Raw genomic sequence first — 12,622 nt, forward strand, 5'->3', positions numbered from 1 at the left:
AGGCAGCCCCTTTCTGTCCTCCCCTCCTCATCTCGTCTTCTCCTTCCTCCCTCTGCTCTGCCTTCCCTCCATTTTCCCTCAGGCTGAGTTCATTCCCTGGGATTGGTTTCAAATGACGCCATCTCTTTATTTTTACACCAATGACCTCATCTCGGCGGCGGCGGCGGCGGCCTCCAAGTTTACTGACCAGAAAAACCTCCCTCCTCCTCCTCCTCCCTCTCCCTCTTTCTCCTTCTCCTCCTTCCTCCTCTTCCTCCCTTGTTTTGTTCCCTATTTCCAATGATGAAGCGCCGTGGCCCTCTCCCTTGACTCCCTTTCTTCCCCTCCAAGGAGAAGGGGGAGAAGCCTGGGACCTTTCCTCCTGCTCCCTCCTCTCCTTCCTCCCCAGGAACCCTCCTCCAGCCCCCTTTGGCTGTTCCCTGCTGCAGCAGGGGCAGAGAGACAAGCGAGCCCCGAAGAAGGAAGGCAGCAGCTTGGAGAGGGAGAGGCGCCCCTAGTCTGGACGCCAAGAAGGAAGGGGACTTCAGCCCAAAGGAGTGAGTGCTTGGAGGAACTGAAAGGGGGGCTGGCGAGAAGGTCTGGGCTGAGGCTGGGTCCAAGGACAACCCCCCTCCAGGGTAGGACCTGGGACTAGCCACATGGCATGGGAGGAGGAGGCTGGGGAAAAGGCTGCTCTCCCTGCGTCCACATGGCAGGAATAATCCGGTTTGGTCCCACTTTTGACTGCCATGGTTCCATGCTGCTAGGGAATTCTGGGAATGGCAGGCCTCTGGTGCCACAACACACTGCCATTCCCAGAATTCCCTAGCATGGAGCCATGGCAATTTAAGTGGGGCCAAAGCGGATTATTTCTGCCATGTGGATGCAACCAGACACAGCCTGAAGGAAATAAAAGGCTTCTCTCCACCCCCAGCCCCCAACTGAAGGCGAAACGTCCTGGTTGTCTTAGTAATTTCTTCACTTGCTGCTTCTTCCTTGTTGACTTGCTTTGAAATGTGTATGTGTGTGTGTGTGTGTGTGTGTGTGTGTGTGTGTGTATATATATATATATATATATATATATATATATACAGAGAGAGAGAGAGAGTTTCTTAGTTTTCCAGTTCAGTTATATGTAACTGAGAAACTAGACAACTACTTAAATATACAGCTATAACTTAGAAATTCTCTCTCTATATATCTATATCTATATCTTTCTATCTATCTATCTCTCTCTCTATATATATATATACAGAGAGAGAGAGAGAGAGTTTTCCAGTTCAGTTCTTTGTAACTAAGAAACTAGACAACTACTTACATATACAGCTATAATTTAGAAATTCTCTCTATATCTATATCTATCTATCTATATATATATATATATATAGAGAGAGAGAGAGAGACAGAGAGAGTTAGTTTTCCAGTTCAGTTCTTTGTAACTAAGAAACTAGACAACTACTTACATATACAGCTATAACTTAGAAATTCTCTCTCTCTCTCTCTCTCTCTCTCTCTATATATATATATATATATATGTATGAGACTAGTTTCTCACTTCCCCAGTTCAGTTAACTGAGAAGCTAGAGAACTAGTTTATATGTATATATATACTGTATATATATATCTATCTATCCGTGTGTATGTATGTGTGTGTGCATATATATATATACACACACACACACATACACTGTATATATACTGTATATATCAAACTAGTTTCTCAGTTCTCCAATTCAGTTAACTGAGAAACTAGAGAACTTGTTATATATATAAAACTATAACTGAGAAACTAGTTATACACACACACACACACATATATACACTGTATGTGTGTGTACTGTATATATCAAACTAATTTCTCAGTTCTCCAGTTCAGTTAACTGAGAAACTAGAGAACTAGTTATATACATAATTATATAAAAAATTAGTTACACACACACACACACACACAAACATATGCTATATGTATATTTAGTTTCAGAGAGAGAGATCTGGTGTGGGTGTATCTGTATGTGCAATCCCCCTGGCAGTTTGGGGGGGCTGTGGTGCTTTATTGTGTTTGCAATCTCCTCCTTTGCCTGCCCTGTCCTTTCTTTACCTTTTCTTACTGATTTTCAGGATTGATTTTCAGATGAATGAGCATCTGAGCAGAAATGTGGATTATTTGCTGCCCCTCATTCATGCAATGGGAGGGAATTAGCATGGCATTTGCACACGCTTGAAACCACAGTCCTCAATGACAGATCTGGTGTGGGGTTTGCCTTGCAGCTTTTGTTTGTACGTTTGTGTTGACACACACTCCCAGCCTCTTGGCTCTTCAGTTCTGAAGTTTAGCAGTTCAAACGTTAGTCGCAGAGAGGGGGATACTAAGCCATTTGTAATATCGAATCTTTTGCACAGGAAAATGAAGGAGAAGAAGGAATGTATATTCCAACAAGACAAAACCACTAGACTTATTAAATTATGTTTTACAGAGTATGGTAGTTTAACTTTTGTGGAATTCTGAATTACTGTACTATTCCCCCCCCCCCCCCAGCTCTTGTATCTTGACAGATGACATCTGCTTATCATTGCATTTCCATGTTGTTGGAAACTTCGCCTATTGAATTACTGTCTGAAGAAAAAAGATAGATAACTTTTGTTAGGGATAGTTCATCCACCACACAGAACATTCATGATTTTGGCCCCTGTCTTTCTCAGTAAGATAGTAGTGTTTTGAATAATTTAAAAGCACTGCTCATATCTGGTTTCACTAAGGTAACAGCCAGAAACATTAGACAGCTTATGTCCTACAAAATCCTGGGATTTGTAGTTTGCTAAGGCACCAGTGCTCTCTGACAGACCAGGCTGAATAGCTCTTGTTGTTGTTGTTGTTGTTGTGTGCCTTCAAGTTGTTTCTGACATATGATGACCCTAAGGCAAACTATCATGGGTTTTCTTGACAGGTTTTGTTCAGAGGAGGTTTGTCATTGCCTTCCTTTGAGGCTGAGAGTGTGTGACTTGCCCAAGATCAACCAGCAAGATTCATGGCTGAGTGAGGAATCTAACCCTGATCTCCAGAATCGTAGTCCAACACCCACTACGCTACACTGGCTCTACCTGAATACCTCACCAAACTACAAATCCCAGAATTCCACAGGGTGGAGCCATGATCGTTAAAATGGTATGTAGAGAGATTTTGTAGCATCTTTGAGACTCATTGAAAGAAAGAAGTTGGCAGCATTAGCTTTATGCATCTGAGGAAGTAGACTTTAGTCCAGTGATGGCGAACCTATGGCACGCGTGCCAGAGGTGGCACTCAGAGCCCTCTCTGTGGGCACACATGCTGTCGCCCTAGCACAAAGTTTGCCAGAGTTTCTTACTAGAAAGCCAGAGGGACGTGGCACTTTGCAATAAATAAGTGGGCTCTGGGTTGCAGTTTGGGCACTCAGTCTGTAAAAGGTTCACCATCACTGCTTTAGTCTATGAACGCTCATGCTGCCAACTTCTTTTTTTCAGTGAGTCTCAAAGGTGCTACAAGAGCTCTACGTACTGATTCCACAGACAAACATGGCCAACACGACTCTATAGTTAGACCATGGTGTCAGACTGCTTTATTTCTGCAGCGTGGATACACCCACAGAGCTGTGGTATACAAAACAAAGAGAAATACTTAAGACAATTCTGATTGGAACTACTGTAAGGAGTTTATTTTCTTCTTTTCATTATGGAATTGATAGATGGTTTGAAAACATTTGTAGGACTCTCTCTACAGGGACTTTTTTTTGATGGAGAGAAGAAGTGCCTTGACCTGTTACATTTTGCTGAGTAAGGTGTATGTGAGAAATCTATTGCATAATACGATCCACAAACAGGAGAGGTTTTTTTTTGTAGCCCTTATCAGTCTTATTAAAAATGAAGGCTGTTGAGCTGTTTAAAGTCTGACTTCTCAGTGTAAACATATTTGTTTGGAATAATACTTTGCTGATTTCTGTACACTTTGCTACCAAGTTGGTGTGATGGCGCTTTTAGTCTTTGCAATATTCCCCCCCCCCCCCAATAATAATTATAATCTTATTATGGACTGATAACTTGCACAAATTATGGTCTGAGGAAACTGTATAACTGTGAAATGTGACTAAGTCTGAATGTTCATCTTGATGGGTGTGGAACAATTTAAAACAGTGTTCAATCTTTAAAAGAAGGAATAGTTTCTTGTAGAACTCTACAGATATTGAAAAGGATGGGTTTTAATTTTTAGTTGTTAATCTGATGATCAAACAGTATAGTATTAAATCACATTATTAATAGTTGGAGTCTTATGGTGCCTATAACTATGTCCAGCAATTATGTTGACATGTGTAGTTCTGCATTGCTGAGCACTGTAGCGTTGAGAACATGGAACCCAATGCGATGCATTGGCCAAATGATGGATTTCAATGTGGTATAATCATAGTTTGGAAAACTGTCCTCTTGGACTATAACTCTTATGATCTCCCAGCCTCTGTGACCAGTAGCCATGCTGAGTGGGCTTTGTTGGTGTGTGTCTTCAGGTCGTTTCTGACTTAAGGTGACCCTATCATGGGGTTTTCTTGGCAAGATTTGTTCAGAGGAGGTTTGCCATTGCCTTTCCCAGAGGCTGAGAGTATGTGACTTGCCCAAGATCACTCAGTGGTTTTCATGGCTGAGTGGGGAATCGAACCATGATCTCCAGAATTGTTGTCAAACCCTGAATTGAATCGAATGCTGGCCAAAAAAGTTCTGGTTGAATCTTGGTTCAAATCTCTAGCATTTAGTTTTTAGGTGGTGACCACAAGAACAAGAAGGTGAAGGAAGTGGCTGTTACAAGTCATTGTTTCCTGGGGTTATCCTCTGTGACGTGCAATCAAATATTGAAGATTTATTTGGTCTTAGCAAAGGCTGTTTGGAGCGCTGGGGATATGGACTTGCACATTTAATCACTTTATTCTGTTGTGTGCCTACAAGTTGCTTCTGGCTAATGGCAGCCCTAAGGCAAAGCTATCACAGTGATGTTTATCACACTATGCTCTTAAAGAGGTACTATTCCAGTGTGACTCCTCTAGCTGCCTCCTGTTGCATGCTGGGATTGGCAGTTTTAAGGAGGGGTATTTAGAATTCTCAGGCAGAGAAGTTCAGCTCCTTAAAACTGCCAATCCCAGCATGCAACAGGAGGCTGCTAGAGGAGTCACACTGGAATAGTAGCTCTTTAAGAGCATAGTGTGATAAACATCACTAGTGTTTCCTTGGCAAGATCTGTTCAGAGGGGGTTTGCCTTTGCCTTCCTCTGAGGCTGAAAGAGTAACTTTCTGAGTAGGGATTTGAATCCTGGTCTCCAGAGTTGTAATCCACTGCACTAGCGCTCACAGTGTTTAACCACCAAATCAGTACAGAGAATGGCGATAAACTTTCTGAGTGTAGGATCTGACTGTCTAGCCATGATTAAGTGATACGTGCCTCCTGGGATTTTATGGAGGGTCTGTGAATTCACCATCTTGTTGTTCTCACTTTGGAAAATGGTTGGTTAACTGGCCTTGACATCCTACATTTATTTGAATGGGTAATCCCATTGCCCTCTTGGGTAAGGTTTGGTTCTAGGTTAAAAGGGAATTAATCTTTTAGGTTGAGGGAGATCCCAGGTCAATTATTTTTGGACTCTACTGTTTTATGCATTATCTTTTCCCATTGGTGAAGGATAAGGGAGGACGTTCAATTAAACTAACATTCAAATATAAAAAGAACAGGGTTTTTTTTTCATTATGGCTTAAATATCCTAAAGGCACCAGACCTCATCTGATCTTGGAAGCAAAGCAAGGTCATCCCTGGTTAGTACTTGGATGGGAGACCACCAACCAATACCAGGTGCTGTAGGCTATATTTGAGAGGAAGGAACTGGCAACACTACCTCTGAATATTCCTTGCCTAAGAAAACTATATGAAATGCATGGGTTACCATGAGTCAACAGGCAACACGGAGGTGTGCACACACATTTTCCCCCCTGTTAATATATTGTTCAGCTGATCTTTGGAATTTACTGCTGTAGGATGTGATACAAGGCAAAATATATATTGTTTGAAAGTTTAGCAGATAGATAGGTCACGTAAGTATCAGTGACTGTAACTGAAATGACTAGAATATGAATTGCCATGTTTAGTGGCTAAGCTTTGCTTGTGAAGAGATAGGAATTAATGCCAGGATTTCCCCATAAACCACTTGGGAATTGACAATTGTTATATACATAGAGGAGACTCTAGGACTATTGTGACTCTTACTTTAGTTGCACTGGTGGCAATTCATAGTAATTTTAGATTTATAAAAAGGTTTGAATAACCTTGGCTTGTATAAAAATAGTACACCCCTGTGAAAGGTGATAGCCTGCTTGTGTAGTAACAGAAATCCTATCTGTTTAGCTTACAAGCTGGTTCTCATTGGAATTTTGCATGTTCATTTGCAACCATCGTCTGTTCCTCTCAGAATATCACTTGCCAGGTTCTTGCATATTCTGTCTATAGATTTTGGGGAGGTAAGGAAGTTTGTGGTTTTGCAACAAGAAATGATAGCAAGCATTGTCACCAAAATTATATGTTTTGAGATAAGACACACAAAACAAAAGTGAACATGTAAGAACTGTTCGTAGTACACTGGTTGGGACGGCAACATTATTTTACCAGGCAATGGGGTCTATGGTTCCCTCTTTAGAACCTTTGATTGAATTTGAATGAAATGGTTTGGTAGCATAGGCCTCATACAGACAGGCCAAAATAAAGCTGCTTCGGGTCACTTTGGAGGTATGCTGTTTAAATGATGCATGCCTACTAAAAGTCCAGAGGCCACACCAAAGCTGCACTCCAATCCTTATGACTGGGTCGTGGCTTTAGCACGGTTTCCAGACTCTTAGGACGCATGCATCATTTAAACAGCATACCTCCAAAGTAACCCGAAGCAGCTTTATTTTGGCCTGTCTGTATGGGGCCTTAGAATCAAATGTGTAACTCAAATAGGACTTATTAGTTTTAGAGAGAAGGATGGTAAAGATTTATATAATTACTCAATTTTTTTAAAGTACAGTTGGGCCTTCACATTTGCAAATTTCACTTTAGGGGATTTGATTATTTGCAGTTTTGATTAATATGCTCTCTCTAGGAATTTCCAGGTCCTCCAGCACAACTCTGCCAGACGTTGACCAGAGTTTTGCTGGTGAACCTAAAAGTTCCTAGTGGAAACACCTCTCTAGGCGTTTTTAGGTCCTCCAGCATGACTCTATGATTAACTTCTGGCAGTTGTTGACCACAGAGTTGCACTGGAGGAGCTAGAGATTCCTCAAGAGGTATTCTCTTAGGTAAAAATACTGTTTTTGTATTTGCAGTTTTTCCAGGGGATGTGGAGAGACCACTGTATATTTATGGAGGAAATTCTTCTGGTAGAGTTGTTCCTCATCCTTCTTAACCTGATGGTAACTACTACTGACGATCACCTCATGTGTTTACACTTTTACAATGAGTACGTGTGCACACTGTTTCCTGATTTGACTAAAGACAAAGCTACTTGTTACATATTCAATATGTTGCCAATCTGGTGACTTTCACACCAAAATGAGTACTTTTCAGAGCCTTCGGTGTGATTTTGGTGATTGGTTTTAATGGTAATTTTGAGAGTTGAAATAAGTATTTGGTGAGATATTGGGGGGGGGGGGGATTTGGTGAGTTTTGGCCAAAGGTTTGGGGAATTATCTTCGAGGCTTGTTGGCAACACTGCACAACAGGATCTTTTTTGCTGTTGTCCTGGAATTCCCAGTGCTGAGAAGAGAAGTACAGTACAGTATTTTTCTTCTGCTGATGTTTTGATAACCAAATCAGTAATCTTCATTGATTATTTGTTCTTCATGTGGGGTCTTGGCATATTTCAACTGTTCTGTTTTGTAAACATGGAAACTGAGGGGCAAAGCAGAGTGGCAGCTTGGAGAGGCCTTTAACCACACTAGCCTCAATCGGTCCCCAATTGGCCAGGGACTGTGGCGGCTGGACAGTCCACTCTTAAAGTGGGCCACTGCCATGGTCCCAAATGGGCCGCCGGCAAGGACTGGCTTTTTGCCTCTCCTTTTGCAAGCAGCCTCAGAGTGGCTTCTGGCTGCGTCAGGAGTGTGCATCATTAGCATGCCATGCCTCCAAAGTGTCTGGAATCAGCACTTTTTGGCCCATCTGTTTCAGGCCTTAGATAAAAAGTTAAGTTAAAATGATGTTAATGGCTGGTATGCCTTCTCTACAGATGGGCACTCGTGTTAGTACAAAACATAAATGTTGATTCTTTACATGAGTGGATGGTTCCAGTTTTGATAGACAGTTTGGAGAGGTAAATACATGTTTGACCATTGGACCACCTCTGCTTCTCTTCAGGGTTCCAGACACTTGTTTGCAAGACAACTTACCTTTTTATCTGTGGACAGAGGAGTTTCATGTGATGCTCACAGTGATTCTAAAAGGGATTCTTCATTCTTTGCCGAATGTGTGAAATATAAAATATGTTGAAGTACCTTTCTGCTTTTCAACCATTCTTGCTAGTACTTTGCTTAGTTAGTGGTTGTGGCTTTTTGGCAACTGTTGTTAGAACTCCCTAGTGGAGATTTTTTTGGCCTGCTGTATACAGTATTACTTTTTCCTCAATGACTGTAGCAGGTCCTCTTTTGGGGAAGAGGGAAGAGAGAAATGAGGTTGGAAGTATGTGTGAGAGAACAAAGTTAGTGTTTTCCTTGTGCTCCATTTGTGGTTTGTTACTGAGCCAAGAGTGACCTACTCAGAGTTGGCTCTGAACAGACTGGCAGGCTTCCATTTTGTGTCTCTGTGAAATGTTCTTGCAGATTTTTAATAAATGAGGTGGAATTCAAGAAGTAAAGGCATTAAAACTGTAATTAGTTACCAAAGTGAATTATTCTTTTAAGCCTTTAACAAGTTATGGAAGGTGTGTTTTCTTTTAACACATATTACTTCTGTTTTCACCCACACTCCTCCTCCTGTGTGTCTTTTCTTGATTATGGAGCAGTGTATGTTCACAACCCAATGGAAGGTTATGACATGAGTCACTGTATATAGTGCTTGCCAAAGCTGTCTTGCCATAAATCTTGTCCAAAGGGTTTGCCAAATTAGACAGCCACTAAGGCATACTTGATAGTGCTCATTGCTTGTATCATTTAAGGATTAGATTCTGCTGACTTTTACACGCAGTAAAGTATTTTTTGACTAAATTACAGGAGTATAAAAACAACATTATAATTTTGCATTTTGTGGCTGTACAGAGATACCTTCCTCTTCATAGATTAAGTGAAAACTTTATTCAGTAATGGTTGAACTTCTGAAAACTTTCGATAATCTATTGCTCAAAGATGTCTTCAGTTCATATGTTTACCAACCCATTCCCTTTTTCCAGTTTTAAATTAAAATACCATATAGAAGATGACAATGGCAAAGCCCCTCTGAAGAAACTTGCCAAAAAAAACCCCATGGTAGCTTCACCTTAGGGTCACCATAAGTCGGGAACAACTTGAAGGCAAACAACAACAATAGTGGTTATAAATTAAACAATGCATTTCTTCCAGGAACTTTTTCTTTAAAAGGTTGTCTTTTCCTACTTCTGTGTTAAAGTGAGCATTGTCTTCATTTGCTAACACAGTGTAGATTTATAATGGTTATGCATCATTTCTGTTTCAGGAGCTCTTCCCACAAAACAATGGATGCTGCTTATATTTTCATAATCATGTCCATGAGCATACTGCAGTTAACCTCGCTTTCAATTTCTATAATGTGTATTTCCTTTAAAAACTGCTTATAGATGAAACAAATATCAATAACAAAGGATATGACAGCACTAATGATAGTTCAAAGCTGCTGTGGGGAGGATTTTACTATAAATGGTGACCTATGTTTTTGTCTTGTGCGCAGCCTTGGGTCCCTTTTTTGTGAGAAAGGCAGCATAGAAGTTAAATACATAAATAAATATGATAAATCATGCTGCTGAAAACAAGTAAACATGGAGTATATTTTGCAAAAATATATAATTTATTTTAGTGTTTTCCTCACTATTTGTACTCTGAAAGCGCTACATAAAATAATTGAATTTTAGATATAATTTAATAGGTTTGCCATATTGTAAGGCTTGATGTTAAATTTTCAGGATTTTTATCATCTTTGGGGAGAGAAATGAAACTTATAGAATGAAAGGAAGGGGACAGTAACTAGACGACAGGCTCATTTCTGCTTGGTTTGAAAAGATTGCCAGTAACAGAAAAGTTTCTGTTCTTGTTCTGTTTAACAGGCACTACCCTAAGGGCCAAGCACATTTGCCTTGAAAACAACCAGGAGTTAAAAGCTCATTTTTAATAATAATAATAATAATAATAATAATAATAATAAGGATTAAGGCGGTTTACAACATTGCTAAAGCAAATCCATAAAATACAATAATGCAATAATAAAGCCAATACACATATAAAATACAATATAACTCTAATGCAATACAATGCAGTACAAATAATTCCCTCCTCCCCGCCTTTGCGACCAGATGACTGTGGTGTCTCCCTCTCTATAATGTCCCTTCTCTCCCCTCCCTCCTAATAACAAGTCCAGTGTTCTTTCCCAGCGCTGGCGCAGGTGTTCCATCTCTCCATCTCTCCCCAGTGCAGCGGAGGACTTAAGGCGCTGGTGTTGGGAGGCATCGGGTGCTGGTGTTGGTCTTCTGGGCCATTTGGGGATTCAGCCAGCAAGCTCCCAACCTGCTCCATTATTCATTATCAAGGTGGGGGGCTAGAATGGAAAGGACAATGTCTTTTAAGCTGCCTAAAATGCCATGTAAAACAACTAGAAATTGGTGCTCCATGTGCCACCATCCATCATTTTTGTCCATTGCCCTAAATTTGGTGTACCCTTGTTATCAGGTACTTTACTTATTACATTTTGGTGCATTACAAACGCGCCAAAGGGGCATGCTAAGGGCTGAGAAGGGGTGTGTTCGGGTTGAGAAGGGGTGTCACTTCCTGACGCCCCTCAACCCTAGTACGGACTGAGTCCGTACAAAATGGCGGCGCCCGTCCACACGGGGGCTGCCATTTTGACAACGCGGACGCGTAGCGTCCAGACGTCGCGCGGTGGAAGTGATGCCGTGAGTGTGTGACTAGCGCCTCGCGGCGCCACTTCCAGGGCCCAGAAAGAAGTGCCATTTCGGTGCTTCTTTCTGGCTGCGCCCGGGAACCACGCGGTTTGGCTGCTGCGGTTCCCTGATGCAGCAACCGGCGGCGGCAGCAGACTGCCCATTTTGGGTGATCTGTAACGTGCCTTTGTCTCCAAGCTCTTCCTCCAGCTGGCACTAAGAAGTCTTGCTTGCCCAGCCCACCAGGTTCACCCTAATCTGCAGACCCATCTTTTGTGTCCTGGGATCTGAACCTCAGAAGAAATGGCATCACTGCGATTGAACATTAGTGACCTGTTTTTTCACCTCTGTACTTCAAGCAAACCACTACTACTAGAGGTTGGATCCAATGAGCCTTTTGGTTTCCTTCTTGCTTTAAGTGCCTTACAGTTTGTCAGCTTAAAATAACATTAACCATATATCCTCTTTTTCCTGCACATATTGTCTTTTTTAGACTTAAAATTTCTGACCGCAGGATCCAGGGATTTTTTAAATATTGGCTTTTGCTTCCAGCCCAGTAACTTCATGGTTAGTTTCATTGAGAGGTGCTAGAGTCTGCTAGGAGAAGGGATAGAGGCCAGCCCAATGGAGTGGTGCTCAGAGAGAAAAAATGCACAACCAGGAGTGGAGGGGAGGGAGACAGACCTGGATGGGGAAAGTGAGGCAGCTGAGGGAGTCACCAGCCATACAGGGCAGCTTGGTAGAACAGGTGAGGCAGCTATTGGAAGAGGATAGGAAGGGGCAGAGGGAAGGCAAAATGGTTCTTATTTGAATACAATGAAAGTTAGGAGTATTTCTAATAGCAGTTATCACAGTTTTGTATGAGAGTGTATGTTTTGTATGAAAAAGTGAAAGACCAGTGATTTGAAGAAGTCAGTTTGTAAATGTGACCCCTTTTTTGCTTTTTGCAATATCACAATTCTAGCTTAAAAAGTGACACTTCATTTTTGAAATCAAGCAATGCTGGAACTGTCATAGAACTTAGTAAAGTGTTCTTAGCCTTTTTTCCACTTAGGGCTGAAACAGATGGCCCTGAAGGGGCAGCTTCAAGCCCCCCTCCTAAAAAAAAGTTGGATTGAGGCCACGGTAACCGCATGCCACAGCCCCTATCCAGCTTTTTGCCAGTCCACAAAGAGGTGGCAAAATGTCGCTCCTTTTTTGAACTGGCAAAAGGCTGCCTTTTCAGGAACTGCTGCAGCTTTGCACCGCTCGTGTGGCATATAAACGGGGCGCCTCTGGCGCACCGCAAAGCCAGCACACATGCGGTCGGGCAGCATGACACTGGCTTCAGGGCGGTGTCAGAGGGTACGACGCTGCACTCTGACGCCACCCTGAAGCTGGCACAAAGGTGAGGTCTGTTTTGCCCCTTAGTCTCCATCATGCTTTTCCACCTGTCTCCAAGAGTAACCACACACTCCTTGCTCTTTATTTAATGTCAGAATATATAAACTCTCTATTTTTGTCTCTCTC

The 12,622-nt window shown here is 41.9% G+C and overlaps 1 protein-coding gene across 5 annotated transcripts in view; it reads left to right on the plus strand.

The window, feature by feature from the left end:
• Positions 1-205: 205 nt before the first annotated feature.
• Positions 206-12,622, plus strand: part of DUSP16 (dual specificity phosphatase 16) — a 52,365-nt gene continuing 39,948 nt past the window's right edge. For 2 of the 5 annotated variants that reach the window (XM_089524868.1, XM_089524866.1), the window contains exon 1: positions 206-536. The gene's annotated coding sequence lies outside the window, so the exon portion shown is untranslated. Of the gene's footprint in view, positions 537-599; positions 618-2,976; positions 3,143-11,475; positions 11,492-12,622 lie in introns of those variants that run through there. The other 3 variants (XM_089524869.1, XM_089524867.1, XM_089524871.1) reach the window with 3 other exon arrangements.

Source organism: Sceloporus occidentalis, unplaced genomic scaffold (assembly GCF_023333645.1).
Source record: "Sceloporus occidentalis isolate IW3139 unplaced genomic scaffold, rSceOcc1.0.p SCAF_5, whole genome shotgun sequence".
Classification (NCBI taxonomy): Eukaryota; Metazoa; Chordata; class Lepidosauria; order Squamata; family Phrynosomatidae; genus Sceloporus; species Sceloporus occidentalis.